Below are 18,743 nucleotides of genomic sequence, written 5' to 3'. Positions count from 1 at the left end.
TGGGACCGGATGGTGTCCCCGGCTGTGTGCTACACGAGCTAAATGAGGAATTAAACCCGCACATAAGGCAGCTGTTTAATCTCAGCCTTACCACAGGATACGTGCCCAAGGAGTGGCGTACGGCAACTGTGGTCCCACTCCACAAAGGCGGTGCCTCTACGGACCCTGGTAATTACCACCCCATAAGCTTAACAAGTCTAGTCTGCAAAGCTATGGAGAGGATCATAATGGAGCTCATAAACAAAGATATAGGGGACTTGCAGACATTGGACCCGACCCAGTTTGGCTTCGTCAAGGGAAGATCATGCCTTTTGAACTTGGTCGACTTCTTCGAAACAGTCACCAAGGCCATTGATGAGGGAAGGCAGTCCATACAGCCTACCTTGACCTTGCAAAGGCTTTCGACACAATACCCCACTCGGGTATTGTAGAAAAACTTACCAGCTTAAATGTAAACCCATATGTCACAAGATGGGTTGCAAACTGGCTTAAGGACAGAACCCACAGGGTTAGATTTGCTGGCGCTATGTCAGAATCCAAGCCGGTCACAAGTGGTGTCCCACAGGGCTCGGTCCTTGGCCCCCTATTGTTCGGCATCTACTTCTCAGAAGTACAGGCCAACATGAGAGGACTTTGGCTGACAAAGTTTGCAGACGACTGCAAACTGGGCGCCATAGTGGAAAGTGCATCGGACATGGATATCCTCCAGAAGGGACTCACGGAAACAGATAGCTGGTGCCAGAGCCATGGCCTGAAGTTAAACACCAAAAAATGTATAGTCATACCCTTCGGGAAAAACAAGGTAACCCCAAGCTACCATATAGGTGGCAATCCACTAAGCACAGAAGAGGTTATCAGGGACCTGGGGACCCAGGTTGACAGTGGCCTTTCTTTTGACACTCACATTGCTAAAGTGGTTAGAAAGACCTTCTACATTGCCCACCTGATCATGAAGAGATTCACATCCAGATCTAGTGAGGTCATTGTTCCCTGTACTCTTCACTTATCAGACCAATGATCGAGTACAATGCCCCATTCGGGATGTATCTCGCCCGACATCTGCAGCAATTGGAGAGACCCCAAAAGTTTCTCACCAAAAGGATAAAGGGACTCCAAAATCTGTCATATGCTGCCAGATTGAAGAAACTCCAGCTCTATTCAGTCGCATACCGTCTGCTCAGAGGTGACATGTGCCTGACATACAAGGCCATGTCCAACCTGGAATTAATGGACATGCTCCACCTCAAAAAATCCAAATCCACCAAAACCACTAGAGCAAGCGACTTAAACCTTAGTACGGATATAAATAGGATGTGCTGGAGGGATAGATTTATCACTCAGAGACTCCCTATGCTGCGGAATAGAGTCCCGGTCCATGTGAGGCAGAGCACCTTGCTGGCCCTGTTCAAGAGAAATCTTGACCCGTGGATGGGAGAGCGTAGGTTTACCCTGGGAATCATCTCTGTGTCACTGCTGGACAGAGGCACAACAAACTAATGGGTACAGTATTTTTTCATATAAGGGGTGGCGTAAGCCACAAAAATTCAGGCTAGGCTTATAAATGCCTTGGGGCAGATAGCCTAGTATAAACCTATGAACCTATGAACCTATGATAATGCCATAATCACACTGTGTATAGTATGGTGACCAACCAAGCATCTGTGGCCAACTCCATTCATACATTACTGGCCAGATTCAAGCAAGAGTCACTCATGGAAAGGAAAGAGGATGGGGTACTGTCTGGACACATGGGGGCAAATCATATGAGATTACAACTGCTTTTCAAGAGGGTACTGTAATTAGTTGGAGGAACAAGCAGAACAGATTTCATGCAGGCCACATCAGCATTCATCTACACCCATCAGGACCTCTCATTCAAGATCTAGATCACATTCATGCAGTACTGTCAAATCAATGTCTGCAGGATCATCTTTATCAGGTAGGTTTCAACATCCGATCAACTCACCATACAGCTGTTATGACAACTCCTCTGAAAAATCACAAGCACTATCACCTAGCCTATCTTTAGATGGGTATGATTCATTTGACGTTGATCTACTGTGATTCAGGAGTGACATTTCTATTATTTATAATTTGACCTTCACAAACACAGGTCAATGTCAAAAGGGAATCATTTATTTAAAAAAGATGCGGTGCTTAGGACACTTTTCAACTTTATGCATTTCATTGCTGTAATGACACTGCTTAAAACCTCATGGAACTGTGGAAAGAAATCTGAATGTCAATACATGAGATTGCAGTCATTAACACCAATGATCTATGCACTACCATTCTTACAGCTGGCAGTCACCTACAACTTAAAAGTTGTATTGCACTAGTTTTCAAGGAAATGCAGTAATGAGAAAATTACAGATTAAAATGAGTATCCTACCCTGTAAACAAACACTGCTGCCACTTCACCCTCACCACTGTACAAATGATGACAGTTTTTGTATCTGAAATCACAAATTATTGTGCATGACAAAATAAACAATATGATGTACAGCACCTCAACAGACAACATGCTTTAAACTGAGAAAACACTGCACAATATAAAAACAACATGAAAACTTGTAACTCAAATGCAAAGTATGAACTCCTATTAGATACTAAATTAACCATTTTTACTGACAGTACCACTTAAGGACATTCAGTATGTGCTTGTGCACTTCAGGAAACCACCTCCCTAGAGTGTATTGTGCAAAACAGTTAAACATGCGATTATTACTTAAATGATGTTTAAATATCTCTGAACTGGAGTCAGTGAGCATATGACTTTTACAACTAATAATATGCGTACCTGTTCTAAAATGAAACAAATTAATTATTTGAAGATGAGAGGGAATATCAGATGAACAATGACAGCAGACAATGCACCAGACAGCATAGTCCGCAGATATAAATACATGCATCATTTATACTCTCTATGTGTTTTTTTTTTTTTACAGGAAAGGAAACACTAACCTGAATGTCATAGTTCATAGCTCTGGAATAGACGCCACCTCTTTACCTGTGCATCCTTAAGCCATGCATGAGCCTGCTGCTCAGGATCCCTTACTACTGCTGCTGGTTTGTCATCATTAGTCGTAATGGGACTAGAACAAGGACCTGCAGTGACAGCATGGATGACCTCACCACCAGACTCGATCATGTAGTGTGGAATGCGACATGGATTAAATATCCTTGCAGTTGCTGGGTCATACATAAGGGAAACCCCAGACTCATCCAGCACCTAAACATATACTTCAGGAAGCCAGAAATCTTTTTCAATGACAATAAGTGTCTTGAACAGGGATATGTTGTAAATGTTTCCTGCATCTCCACTTGGATTTCTTACTGGAGTCATGAAACATGGCTCTAGTGGATATCCAGCATTACCTAAAGGAAAAAAAAAATCAAGTGGGGGGGGGGCAAATGAAATGTGATTTTGTATTCAGCAACATATTTTTACCAAAAGTAACTACTTAAATACAATAGAAAAAGAAAAACAATATTTTTTACACTTACCAACAAGATGACCGCTAGGCATCCTACCATGCAGGAATAGGAGGTAAACTGATATTCTGTGCAAGATATAGGAATTGTTACACTGCCAGGATGCTGGACAGTGATGATGGTGATACACTTCCATGTATCACATACAACCTGGCAATTGATGGAGTGGTAGTCTTTCCTATTGTGATAACACTCTCCCTGTGCACCAGATTGCTAAATACAATAGAAAAAGAAAAACAATATTTATTTTATTTTTATTTATTTTACATTTGTTGACCGGACTAGTCTAGCTGGATATATGTCCATTTTCAGTAGAGGCCCGGGGAGAAAAGCTCCATGGGTAAATTACAGATATAAAAAAACATATAGGAAACAGAACATAGACATTGTTAAATACAATTTTACAAAAAAAAGCAGTAAGTAGGGAACATTAATTTAAAAATTGCAAACAAAATATCATGTAAATTTTTTTTTTTTTTTTTTGTCAGAAAGCATACATATAAAGTTACTGTAAGGATAGAGAGGATAGAAGTGGAAGGAGTGAGTTAACCTGGATTGGTGCAGGAGCATAGCCAGTGTTTGTTGAGATGATTTTTTACTTGTTTTTTAAAAAGTGAGAGAGAGCACAAAGATGTGATGTCAGAGGGTAATTTATTCCACATTTTTCCAACAGAGTTGGAAAAGAGGCAATCTCCAGCAGAATTTTTAGGTTTGGTAATATTTATCAGTAGCTTGTTGGAAGAACGTAGATGCTTCAGGTTATTGTAAGGTGAAATGAGGTTAGTGAGTATGGGTGTTTTAGTTGGTTGGTATAGGATCGTATGAGCTATTTGGAATTGTTGAAATAGAAGTTGGTTAGGGAGTTCAAGCCAACCTAGTTCTCTTAGGTTCAGGCAGTGGTGAGTTTTAAATGGGGTTCCTGTTGCAAATCGAGCAATATTATGGTAAGATTGTGCTAGTTTATTGATATTGTTTTTGGAGAGGTTAGTGAATAAGGCAGATGCATATAGTAGAGAAGAGGTTAGATGGGATCTGGCTAAGATTGTCTTTGCTTCTGGTGAAAGGAAGGCTTTGATTCTGTAAAGGGAACCTATTTTCTTATTAACTAATTTGATAGTATTGTTAATTTGCGTATCAAAGCTGAGGTTGATGTCAATGGTTATTCCTAATAGTTTGGTAGTCATTTCTGGGAAAATAATGGTGTTGTCAATGGAAGTAAGAGTACAGTTAAGAGGGGTAGATCTATGGGAAGGTGAGAACAATAGCAGTTTGTTTTTTTTAGGGTTGAGCAGAAGGCAGCGATCAGTCAACCATTGCTCGACAGTAGTAAAATCTTTTTGTGTGATAGACTGTAGTTCAGTTTGTGTATTGGCAGAGCAGATAATAGTAGAATCGTCAGCATATTGTATGCAGATAGTGTTTGGGATAGCTAGATGGAGGTCATTTATAAAGATAGAAAATAAAAGGGGGCCTAGGATAGAGCCTTGAGGAACTCCCAATGAGATGGGGAGGAGACTAGATAAAGTATTTTTCCAGAGAACTGCTTGCTGACGGTTTTCTAGGTAAGATGTAAACCAAGTTAAGGAAGGAGGATCAAGTGAGAGTGATTTAAGAATATGCAGAAGAAGTTTATGGTTAACCATATCGAAGGCTTTAGATAAGTCTATGAAGCCTGACGCTCATTATTATAGGTATATCATTATACACCTATAATATTTTTTACACTTACCAACAAGATGACCACTAGGCATCCTACCATGCAGGAATAGGAGGTAAACTGATATTCTGTGCAAGATATAGGAATTGTGACACTGCCAGGATGTTGGACAGTGATGCTGGTGATACACTCCCATGTATCACATACAACCTGGCAATTGATGGAGTGGTAGTCCTTCCTATTGTGATAACACTCTCCCTGTGCACCATATTGCTACATGGGTGCAATCATACTGAGTACCTTACCACATAAAAGACATGCATAGTCCTGGCTCAGTGCTGAGGTGACACTGGAAAAATAGATGTATGGATCCAAACATGCCAAGAGTACATCTAGGAACTCCTGCAATATCATTCAGGCCAAAGCCTGTGAGATATCCAACATGTCTCCTTTCTGTCTCTGAAAGGTTTTCTTGCCAATTATAGTGAGGGCTACAAATACCTTAGTGTCCAAGAAGTATAGGAAGTCCATGCAGTCCTCTATTACCCTTAGGTGGATCACAATTACTCACTAAGATCCTTATAATGTCCCTGTTAACTCTGAACCTATCAAGTATATATTGATTATCAAGGTTATAATAAGTTATACTCTGCCTGTATCTTCTCCGTCTTGGCTGATGAGCGCCATTGGGCACAAGCAGTTATTGCATGACCAAGACAAACAACTCACACCTGGAAATAGCAAGACTAGCAGCAAGTGACAGTATTTTCTCAGACTGCAAAGTAGATAGGATTGATGAGGCTCCTGTTTTTATAGTGCATCTGTTGACAGTCTGGAAGAGTGGGTAAATGCAAATAGGTGAGAGAATGCTTCACTAGCATATGCTTGGTTACATCATTCCTCATTTACATCTCATTTTGAATTTATTTGCTTATGCTCATTCATGTTTATGTTGCATTAGCATTAAGTGGCCTCTGTGAATCACAACGTGGCTGCGCTCGTACACATGCAGTGCGGAAAGCGTGTAATTACTATCAATACCCACCCTAAGCTTCTTGTGTAAATGTATGACCTGTTGTGGTATGCTATTTTTGTTTTTTTCTGTATACACAAAGTTACATATCTTATAGGTTAATAGGAGATTACTAGGCTAATGGCTTAAGGGCTCTTACGAGCTTAGCCAATATAATCAAATATTACCCAATATATAGTCCCCAGGGGCAAGAGGATGGCATGTTTTTGTGCTTGTGCATTGAGTATCTTACAGATTGCCCCTGTCCATAAGGGAAATAGGTACTACCCCAGGTTTGAATTTGTGATTCCCCATCCATTGATCCAAACTGCATTTGAACTGGGCCAGAGAAGGATTCTACTTAAATTGAATAGGAAGCCTGTTCCAAAGAAGGGGCAATCTCTGAGATGCATATCTGTCTCTTCAACATTTTTTGTTCGAGTTTCTGACTATGTTTAGACCCCTAGACTGTTTGACTTGCAGATTTGTAGCAGCTTCATCAGGGCTGGATTTCTGAGTGCCTTGTAGGTTAGGCATAGGTCACTCCTTAATAGATGGTAGGAGACAGAATAAAGAGATAGGGCTTTTAGTCTATCTGCATAGTTCATGTTGTTTACATCCTGTATTTTCTTTGTGAGGAACCTCTGATGTCACTCCAGCTGCTGTAAGTGCTTAGTCAAGTACATGGTAAATGGTGCACTGTACTTGAATATCGGTCTAATGAATTTCCTTGGATCTGGATGCCATACCTTTACTTATAAGTTGTGCCACATAAAAAGATTTCCTCACCAATGTGGACACATGGCGGTCAAAGTTCAGGCTACTATCTATCTATCTGTGTACTTGGATATCTCACTTCTGTGTCTACTGTAAGGGTTTTGCTATTGATGTTGTAATTTGCAGGGATATTTGACTTCCCAAAGGGTATGATAATGCATTGTTTTGCATTAGTTTTAGGCCATGGTTCTGGGACCATTCATTTGTCTGATCTAGACCATCCTGAATGATATATACATCAATGGTGGATTCAGTGATTGCCCCCAGCTTGTAGTTGTCATCAAACTTTGTCATCCAGACACCTTCCACATTTATCTTGACTTCAGAGACATAGATACCAAACAGGAGTGGTCCCAGTACTTAGCCCTGTGGCACACCACTTATAACTGACCTCTTGCTAGATTTGAATTCACCCACTTTAGCCACATGTGACTTGTCATCGAGAAACTGGCTATCCATCTGGTGACATAAAGATTTATTCCCAGTTTTGTGAGTTTATTCATAATACCTGAGTGGGCAATTGTGTCATATAAAATGTAGCTTAGATACTGCTATAGCTTTCCTATTGCAACATTTCAATTTTGATAATGTTTGATTTAAAAAAGATAGTCATATCTAACTAACACTTTAAGTTATTTGTACCAGACTTCAGTGTTAACCCTAAATAAAGGGATTCCATATGGTTTGACAAAACATCGCTTACTCACACGAAAATACATATATTCTGACAGAACACAACACCTTGTTAAAAGCAGAATTGCAAAGTGTAAATTTTTCCCTTTCAAGCAGCCGTAGATACCACCACCTTTTGTTCATCACACTCATGAACTGTGTGTGTGTGTGTGTGTGTGTGTGTGTGTGTGTGTGTGTGTGTGTGTGTGTGTGTGTGTGTGTGTGTGTGTGTGTGTGTGTGTGTGTGTGTGTGTGTGTGTGCGTGTATGTATGTGTATGTGTGTGTGTGAGTGTATGCAAAAGTATGAATGGTGTAAGTTGGCTGGGAGGTCACAGTAGAGGGGTTAGTTACTCAAAACATAGGATAGGTGTATGTATGTGCCAATGGGTGGGTGTGTGCATGTGCGTGATAGGGAAGGAAGTGTTTGATATATGGTGAGTGCATATGTATGTGAGTGACTGCTATGCCTATACTCTTCTTAACTAACAAGCAAATCCTGCAATACCAGGATGGGGTCACTAGATGCAAGGGGCTGTTAAATATATCCCTAAGTCACTTCAAAAGTTAATAGAACTGCACATTGTGCAGTAAGAAAGATGTGTTGGGGGTAGACACTAGACATCAAGGACATTCTTGAATAGTACCCTAATCCACTTACAAATTTAAGATAGCACCAGTTTTGGAGCATGAGGAATGGAATACTAAGAATTATGAAATTTTGTCTGCCATTACTGACTAACTCTAATGGTCAGTGACTTATGGGGGCCATGTTCATGACTTTCTGACAAAGTCAGCAAAAGCACTACATGATGCTATATATATATATATATATATATATATATATATATATATATATATATATATATATATATATATAATTTTTGCACATGGCGTCACATCAAAAGTGACAGTCATCTAGGAACAATGTTCACAATACTGAGTGGCTAGCTCTGCCATGATTTATCTTCCATACCACATACATGTGTGCAGATTCTCACCTAGAGCCAGTTTAATGTGCTACTCACATGATATACACATACACACGTTGTTGTTGTGTCTTTCGGCTTTTCCCGGTTAGGGGTCGCCACAGCGCAACTCTGGTCTGCTAATGATTGGTAGTTGATTTTTACGTGCCGAGTTACCAGCCTTGATGCACAACCTTCAACGAAGGTACGCCCATTCACGCATGTCTCCACGCAGAAGATGATCTAGCTGAGAATCGAACCGGACACATACACACGTGGTTATTTTAAATACACACACACACACACACACACACACACACACACACACACACACACACACACACACACACACACACACACACACACACATACACACTACATTTTAACAACTGCTGTTGCAGATGTGTTCAGACTTAAATGAGGCTTTTAGTCTCCTCTCATTTTGTAGAAATAAGAAAAATAAGACACCAGATAATGCGAAAATGTATAATGCAAACAGAATAATCCTAAAAAGTATTCTCTCACTCCTGTGCTTTTTCATTAAAGTGAAGTACATAGTAAAGTCCTTCTGTAATATAAAGCACAAGATGGAAGCTTTACATAACTAACTAATGTGGTTATTACAGTAGTAAAAGAATGTTTGGACATTCACATTAAAGCCTAGATTCCTGCTAATTCTTTTCCCTTTCAACAACATGGTTTGCAGAAATACGATACTAAAGGCTAACCTCCGGCAACAAAAAGAAGATATCTTTTTATCAAGAAGACTGGCGGCAGAGTCATTTTGTTACTGCAGAAGTGAAGCAGAGTTGTTTGCAGCTACCCTTCATTTGTCAACTCTTCATTTAGTGCAGTCTAATCTACAGTTCTTGGCCTGTGTCATTTCTTTGCCTGTACATGATCTACTATAACCATTCTATTCTGCACTCTGGGCTATCAATAACAGACTAGTGACTTGTTTTCAACTTTTGTGGTTTCTGCCCTTTATGATGGATATCCGGGACTACTCTTCTTGTCAGCTGAATGCTGCTGTTCTCTAGCCTGGAAAGGCCAGTCTAGACTTTACTGTGTTATTACTGCAATTAATCTCTGTAACCAAATCAGTTTCATGTTACTGTACATAGGTGCTGCTCTGTCACTGCTTTCAGGTTTTAAGTTACTTGTCATATGTTTCTTATGTACTTTATAATGAAAACTGAAACGTGGGTAGAAAGCTTGTAAAAGGCTTTGTAACTAAGTCACAAATCTTGCAGTAAAAAAGAAATGTCTAATGCAGATGACTATTGTTTTTCAGGTGGTAAACACATTGGGCAGAGTGCTATGATATTTGCTGTAGGAGTGACCTTCTGTACAGACTTAATCACTGAATCACTGAATGCAGCATATGATGTGAAAGAGTTGGTATTTGTACAGAGTTAGCTGTATAAAATAAGACATGATCCTCTGTTGCCACCTGCTATGATATTTTGAATGCCAAAGCTATGAATTTCTTGTATTCAGAGATTAGCAGGTATAGATATGTATAGCTTCATTGCCAGCTTCTGTTGCCTGTAAAGGTATTTGAACACAAGTGTTCTGATCTTAGAAATACAACAATAGTAGGACACAATCTGATTAACTGGCTTCTATAAACTGCAGTACTTTCATACCAGCATGGTACACACATTATACACAAAGCACTTTCATCTTCTCTTAATTGACTAGATTCCTAAAACCGACTTCTTTGTTTTGCAAATACAAATTAACAAAAATGTGAGACATGAAAATAAAAAGGGATTTAAAGGTGTGGGTACCACTCACATTCTTCAGTTATGTATTTTGTTACATAAAGGATCTCAGTGGGCTTCCTCAGTAACTGGACTACTGACCTGCAGTGCTAGCACCATCTGATTAGTATGAGACTGCCTCATGCCAAACTGTCTGTTTCAAGTTTAAAGTCAGGTGAACACTTGCATTTTCAGGCTATGAACACTACAGTTGATGAGGGAAATTCATGAAGATTCCTCCACCACCATCACTACCACCATGGCCTTGCAGATGGCTCTGCTACAAGGAACAGATCAGAGATAGAAAGAGTCCTGTTGGAACACTAAGAAGCTTTACTATGTGGAACAGACTTTGATATATCTGTTCTATGCAAGTAGGCCAAGAAGCAGCACACATTAATGGATAACTAATGCTTGACATTGTGCCTTATTTATGTGGTATTTATCAAGGCTTAGTCTCCTCAAAACATAGTTATTGTTATGTCGAGCAGTGGTGTTCCTGGTTAGCATATGCTGAATAAGCTGAGTTGCTTAAATAAGCCTTGCATTAGTGCTGGAAAAATGAATGTGGATACAGCCCATCTACCTGACACCAGGGAAGCTAAGGGGGTTCTGTACAATGTAGAAACTGTAATGTATTTACAACCTTGATGATGTCTCACTATAGCATAATGGGCCTAGTATGGGCAGTTGTCAGCTATTTGGAGGACTGCAAAGACAACCAGATGGTGACAAAGTAACAGGAGAAATTCATTCTATTGAACAGGCTATGAATTTTGTTGTGTCTTTCGGCTTATCCCGATTAGGGGTCGCCACAGTGGAACTCTGGTCCGCTAATGTTTGGTAGTGGAATTTTACGTGCCGAGTTACCAGCCCTGATGCACAACCTTCAACGAAGGCACGCCCATTCACGCATGCCTCCACACAGAAGATGCTCTAGCTGAGAATTGAACGGGACAACGTCTTGCTGTGAGGCGACAATGCTACCGCAGCACCACTACCGCGGATATTGAACAGGCTATGAATAATTCTCAAAATGTGCTTTATACAAAACAAACAATCATATGCTTTAACATCTGTAAACATGTGGGTATCTGTTTAACATTATCCAGTAATACAGATCTGTTACTTGATATCTCTTTTTTTTGATAATAGCATCAAACAAGTAAGTATACATTCACTTCCTCTAATATTGGTTTCAGAATTAGTTACTTCATTATTTAACTAATACAGTCTTTTCATGTTCACATTTGATTCTAGCAGATTACCAGAGTTTACATCCACAAGACATATGTTGCCATCTGTTTCTACTTCTCCAGTCTAGTCAGCTGATTAGTAACCCACAAATAACATGCTTTGTTTTCCTTATTTATAAGTTCATATAAGATTTCGAGTTTAGTCCCAGAATAGTGTTGTTTCAAACTTGTCTGCATCTCTCTCCTTTATTTCACAAAACAGAGTATTGCTTGATGGGCAACGCTGCCTTTTATTTCTTCTGTATTCAAATTATTGCTAGTATGTTGGCTTCAAGCTATCGTTAGGATGAAGTATTTCCTCACCTGAGACTTTTTTCCCTTTGTCCTGTTATAAACAACAGAAAGCCAAATATTCTAAGAGAATACAATAGTGGCATTCCACTTTTGAAGCTTATTTAATCGAAGGACCTATTAACAGATCGAAGTTTAATAATATTGAAGATGTCAAACAATGAGAATGGATATCCTGACATTAAATAAATGACAGTCTCAAAATGTACAATTTACTGCAGATAGTGATAAGAAGGATTCCAACCTGACTTTTGTTTTAATTCACAAACAAATATGATGAAATATATTGTTGCTTTTCAAAAAAAGATCTATAGGCACAACAAAATGCAGTGGGTTTTAATAAAAGATTAAATCATAACATGGGCCAAAACTTCATCCCTGCCAAATTTGTTTTTAGCACATACACTTTTATTTGTAATTTGTTTATTAATTTATTTTTAACTGATTAAAACCATTGCACACAAATGCCATTTTCAAGGGCTATTAGGGAGCGCTTTCAATCAATAGAATCTTATTGCTATAACTCAGTGATCAATGCAATACACAAAAATATAGCTGCACATTTAAACTTCTGATTTTTGTTCATTTAGTATAACTTTAATATCTAAATCTTACTTCTCTAGCAGTTGCTTCTTATATTCTTTTCCTCCTTGTACTAACATTCGATTGAATTTATTGAGTCCCTAGTCAAAATACCGAATGACATTTCAAAGACTTCATCTGTATTTTCAAACTTTATATCTCATAGTTTGATCCATATACTTTTAAAAAAGCTCCTTACGTGGTTTTGCAAATATTTAGCATTTCAAGATCTCTCAAGATCACATGAAGGACTTTTCTATCTTCTCCACACAAACAGAGTTTCTATTATATTCTGTTTATACACTTCACATTTGTAATTCATAACAAATATGCTTTATACGTAGTTTCTTAATGTATTCTGGTAGAATTTTTTCTTATATACTATTTCCCAATGGTGTTAAATATCAAGTAGATTCTTATCTTAATCTTTTAAATCATTTATCTTCCAAGCCATCTTTATAGGTATGGAAAATATTATTTTCTTTGTGTTATATTGCCTCTATATAAATACTTGAATTAATATATTTTTAAAGCTAAATTTCTTGATATTTGAATATTTGACATATAATCATGTTCCAAAGCCCACCTCCCGTTTTTTCCATTTTGCTCAGTATTAAACAAAAGTTTAGTGCAGTACTAGCATCACTTTTTCATGAACCAGCATGATTATGTTTAGAGTTGGAAAGTTCTTAGGTAGTGACACAGTTTGTCCTAAGAGTCTAAATCTTTTTATATAAACCTGATTTTCCTTCTAATTTCAAAATTTCACTGCCAGGCTCCAACATATGTCTTGATTTTGTCTGCATTGCTGTTACCACACAGAGTGTATTATATTCGTATACTCACTACCCAGCCTGTGCAATGCATATATGATCTTTTCCAGCTGGAGTCTGTAGTTCTCTTCATGTTCCTCCCCAATTTTTATTAGGAAAATATATTAGCCCTAAATACATGAATGTGTCAGCTTGTCCCCAGTTTGTCCTTATCTGTGGGCAACTTGATTTTTTTTTATTTTCTCTGTTAAGCACCACAATTTTTTTCATTGTATTTTCTGGTGAATTTCATTGTTCCAGAGTTCAAAGAAAACTTAGTGAAGCTAGGGCAAAGTCATTCACACAGACAATTATGGGGCAATTTTATGTCCCTGCTTTTGGTACATCTATATTTGTTTATTTTTTACTTGGTTATTTTTTTTTTTTTTTATCAGTGTCAAACACTGATCAAATAATATCAGTTGCAAACTCTTCTGGCCTAGAATGTTACAACAAGCACAGACATAGTAACCGATAGTGAATGATAAAAGGTAACAGCATATACAGAGACAGCAACATTTATTGGAAAAATATTTGTCATTAAAACATATACATAGTTATAAAAGAAATGTCAGTATATTATATCACTGTAAATTAATTTGAATAACAAAAATGGGATTAAAAAAGTAAAAGTGGGAGCTGTACTGAACTGTAGTAGTGGTAAGAAATTGTATCTGTGCATATTACAAATAGTCATGGGGCTATTTTACAATCTTGCCTTACTCTATTTTGCCTATTTTAAAAGTTTGTGTATAATATCATTTAACTGACATACACATTGTATACTACTTTCCACTATATAGCTTACAAATCACCAAGCTTAAATTGGTAAGCATGCTTCTGACTGTCAGAATTTGTCACATCATACTTATGTTTAGATTACCAAATACTATTTTCAAATGTAGAAGAGGTATAAATCTTTTCTTCCATTTGAAATATAATCAGAAGATTCTTATCAGTTTTGTCATTTTTCAGTTTTTCAATTCAGCAGCACGTTGTTACATCATTTCTTGGTATGCTTCTGTTTTTTATATTATCATTTGGCTAAGTGAGCAAAGGACCACTTTTTGAAGCAATGAAATAAAGTTCTGCTTTTCCAGAATAATATAGTTGTGAACCCAGATCTATTTCTCATACCAGCATTAAATATCCCATCCTCTCCTTATAAAGCATGTTATAAGTTCTTTCTGTACTGATCCTATTTTAATGGAAAATGATTAGTAAAATCCATAACCTGCCCTTTGCATGCATTAAATCACCTGTAATTATCAGATTCCAGTTCCAGTTAACTGACTTATTACCCTGTGTAACATTACCCATCTATTGCGATTCTTATTCTAATTCTTGCTCTTTTGAGGGCATACAAGTATTCTTATCAATGTTTAATCTGTACTGGAATATATATATATATATATATATATATATATATATATATATATCTATATATATATATATATATATATATATATATATATATATATATATATATATATATATACATATACATATATATATATATATATAGGTATCAATATAGATGTGTGTGTGTGTGTGTGTGTGTGTGTGTGTATGTGTGTGTGCATGTGTGTGTGCGGGCGCACAGATAACTAGATAGATACACTCACTCTCTGTGTAGTTTATCTATCCATCTATATATCTATATATGTGCGTGTGTGTGTGTGTGTGTGTGTGTGTGTGTGTGTGTGTGTGTGTGTGTACATTGTTTCTAATACTACTGCTATGTTTTGCTTAGTTTACTGAAACCATAGAGCCAGCATACAGTTACTTGAAAAAGTTTGTTTAATAATAATAAAACATAAAAGACAACAAATAATCAGACCGGTTTCGGCCGGATATTATCACAGCCTTCCTCAGATATTTTACTATACCATGTACTTTCCTGAATTCATTCTCTTACCCTCTCAATTTAGAAAATATCTGCAGTGAGATTTTTCTTAAATATAACTTCAAAGAGAAGTTTGCAGGAACCATTTAGCTTCTACAGGTTTCCTTCAACATTTTGCAAATGTTGCATGTAGATACTACAAAAAATTATTATGTTTGATTGTCTTCATAATTTTTGTACCTTCTGTTTTCTATCTCTTATCTCTTCTTATAGTCTTTTATAAACGTTCTTTTCTCTAAATTAAACTTAATTTCTTTATGTGCCATAGCTCTCTGTCCTCATACGTTTGTATGGTTTCACAAGTTATATATGAAAGTTGTTATTATTGTTTTTAAAATATAAATTAAAAGTATAAAACAGAAATATTTTATCCTCAAAGTATAGCTGAGATCAATGAGTACAATTTTATGTTTATGGACCATGTGCAAGAGTGAGAGAGAGAGAGACTTGGGGATAAAAAAAGAAGCCAAGCACTAGTGTTAATGATTGCTGTAAAAGGCCTTGTTTCTGTGATGAAGTATTTTATGATTCAAAGACACATTGGTAAGAAAGAGGAAGGACCTCACAGGTTAATTTGCATATCTTTGAATCACTCTTAACTAGCTGATCTCTACTAAGCAGATCAGCACTATCCCATGGTTGTTAACATTGACAGCTCATGCATCAAGGTGGCATAGGCATCCCTTATTCACTCTCCCTCACATATACACACTTTTAATGTCACGCAGACACACATGCACACGCACACACGCACACACACACACACACACACACACACACACACACACACACACACACACACACACACATGTTTTACCTGTACAGGTGTTGAGAATAATATCCCTGAAGTCTCTACATATGTTTTTCTCACTGCGAATGTAAATCATGTATCCATACACTCAGTTAATAATAACAGACATTAAACTTTATAATCGAGCTATAACTCTGTTAAATTTGTAAGTGAATTCCAGTAGTAGTTTAAATAATCTCATTTGTGTCACAAGTGCATCTCCTGTTTTTTACAGAAGCCTCACACAACTGTTCCTTATGACTCATGGACTGTTGTAGGCATTGGAACATGCCAGACATTAGAGCTTCATACCCATTGTGTAAAGAAAATCCTAACTTCAGTAACAGATAAGTTATTATAGTAGGTTAATGCTCCTGTTTTCCATATAGAGTGAAGTGTTTGCCCCCCCTTCAAACTGGATTATGATCTTTTATAGTTTGCCTAGGTCTGGTGGTGGTGCAGTGGGCTAATCTTTCTAGCCTCACCAACTATATCCTTGTGGTCCAATATAGGAGGTGGGACGGTACAGGGTTTCATTTTATTTTTATTTTTAGTGACTTGAAGACACACTGCTTAGAGTCTCTCTGGTGTCTAGTGCTCCCCCAATCAAATATGTATTTTTATAATAATAGGTTATGCTAAAGTGTACACTTTGTAGTATTTAGAGACAGCCCTACCATGGTACTTTGGTACAAAGATGTGTAGTGCCAAAGTGAGCTCTGTCTGCAGCTACATTAAATGCTAATGATGCATTCCAAGGAAAAAGCATATGCTAACTAGACATGTGCCCCCCAACCCCAGAACTGCAAGCTGTAAGGCATTTACTCAGCTGAGTGATTCAGAGAATCGTGGCTGAATAGATTTAACAAAGCTGCTCATATTAATGAGCATCACCAAACGCTGTTGTTTCCATTGTGCTAGAAGGAAATTCTGTGAAGTTTCGCAGACAGGTATTGTTAGCAAGTAGTGTTTGTGTGTAGGTGGGACTACATGTGTGTGTGTGTGTGTGTGTGTGTGTGTGTGTGTGTGTGTGTGTGTGTGTGTGTGTGTGTGTGTGTGTGTGTGTGTGTGTGTGTGCGTGTGCGTGTGCGTGTGTGGGAGTCTGCCTAGGAAGTGAAATTTCATTCTAGGTATCAAGAAAGCACTATTACTCAATGCATTATGGCTGATACAGAATCTCTTTTTAATGTGAGTCTTCAAATAGTATGGAATGAAAATACTGAGAGTTTATTGGTAAATATACATATTTCCTCTAAAATAAATGTGGAACTTGCACCTGCAAGCTGCAGAATCAAAGCTACACACAAATGCTACAACAGAAAGTGAAGCTTTTCATGGCATAAAATTAAAATAGATTCTGAGGCACGATATACCGTAGCGCCTCCAGCTCCAAAACGTAGGAAATTTTGATACCCCTTTAGGGTCAGGGTATGGAGGGGAGGGAGAAAACATCATGGGAATAAACAGTGTAGAAACTCTATTGAAAGTGATGAGACACAGATATTTGTAGCAATGTTTTGAACATCTCCTCAGCATCTCTCACACAAGCTGAATTGCAGCTTCTAAATAAAGGACTTAACTTTGTACCCGCTTTCTTCATCTCAGAGGATTCATTAGCACAAGATGTTATTGAGTTTTGCCGTTTATTGAATCTTGGACTATATTTTGGTTCTTCATCCAACATTTGCAATTCAGATATTTTCAGATTTCGCAAGTCCACATTCATGCCTCTCATGCCTCACTCAGTCCATATGTTTCAGCACATGGTTCTCAAAGATCTACATTTTCGGTCCTGGGAGTTCCGGACCAAGCCTCACAACCTTTCTAGGACTGAACAACAGATCATTTGTGACTTACAACAAAACAGGGATCTAGTCATTCTACCAGCTGATAAAGGTGGGGCCATAGTGGTCATGGACTGGTGCAAATAAGATGCTGAGGCCCAGAGACAGTTGAATAATGGCTGGTATTACATGTATATGCCCTTGGATCCTGGCCCTAAATTTAAACAACACATTGATCAATTTCTCTTGCTAGCAAGGGATGAAGGTTTTATCTCCCAGTCCACTTTGTACCATCTTACTGTCCCTGATCCTAGGCATCAATATCTATATTTTCTACCAAAGATCCACAAAAACTTACATGAACCCCCAGAAAGACCAATTGTATCTGGGCGTGGATCGGTTACTGAACCATTGTCACAGTTCTTGACACAACACCTTTGACCTCTTTTTAAATATGTTAGATCTCACATCCAGGACACCACTCAGTTACTACAGTTAGTCTCAGATATACAACTTGAGCCAGGTTGGTTGTTATGTACCCTTGATGTAGTATCTCTATACATGAACATTCCTCATTGGGCGGGTTTGTTGGCCCTTGAACATTGGCTTTATCAAGCCGAGCTCTATCAGCCGGTTTCGATACATTTCTTGTTGGCCTTGCTAAACATGTACTTACAAAAAATACCTTCTATTATCATGGGAAATGTTTCTGGCAGGTTTAGGGTACAGCTATGGGGGCTTCTTTTGCCCCATTTATGCAGACCTTTTTATGGCTTATGTAGAAGAGAAATTGATTTATTATGTAACCCACAATTTATAAGTAGGGGAACCAGTTTACTGTTTAAGTGGGGGAACCAGTTTACTGTTAACTATAATGTTGATCAAATCTCCTTCTTGGATGTTTTAATCACAAGAAATCTGGACCACACTTTGGATACACAGGTTTTTCATAAATATCCACAATATAACTCATTATT

The sequence above is a fragment of the Protopterus annectens genome, chromosome 8.part0 (genome assembly GCF_019279795.1).
Source record: "Protopterus annectens isolate FY-2018-M chromosome 8.part0, PAN1.0, whole genome shotgun sequence".
In the NCBI taxonomy this organism is placed as follows: domain Eukaryota; kingdom Metazoa; phylum Chordata; order Ceratodontiformes; family Protopteridae; genus Protopterus; species Protopterus annectens.
This window is presented reverse-complemented; position numbering follows the sequence as displayed.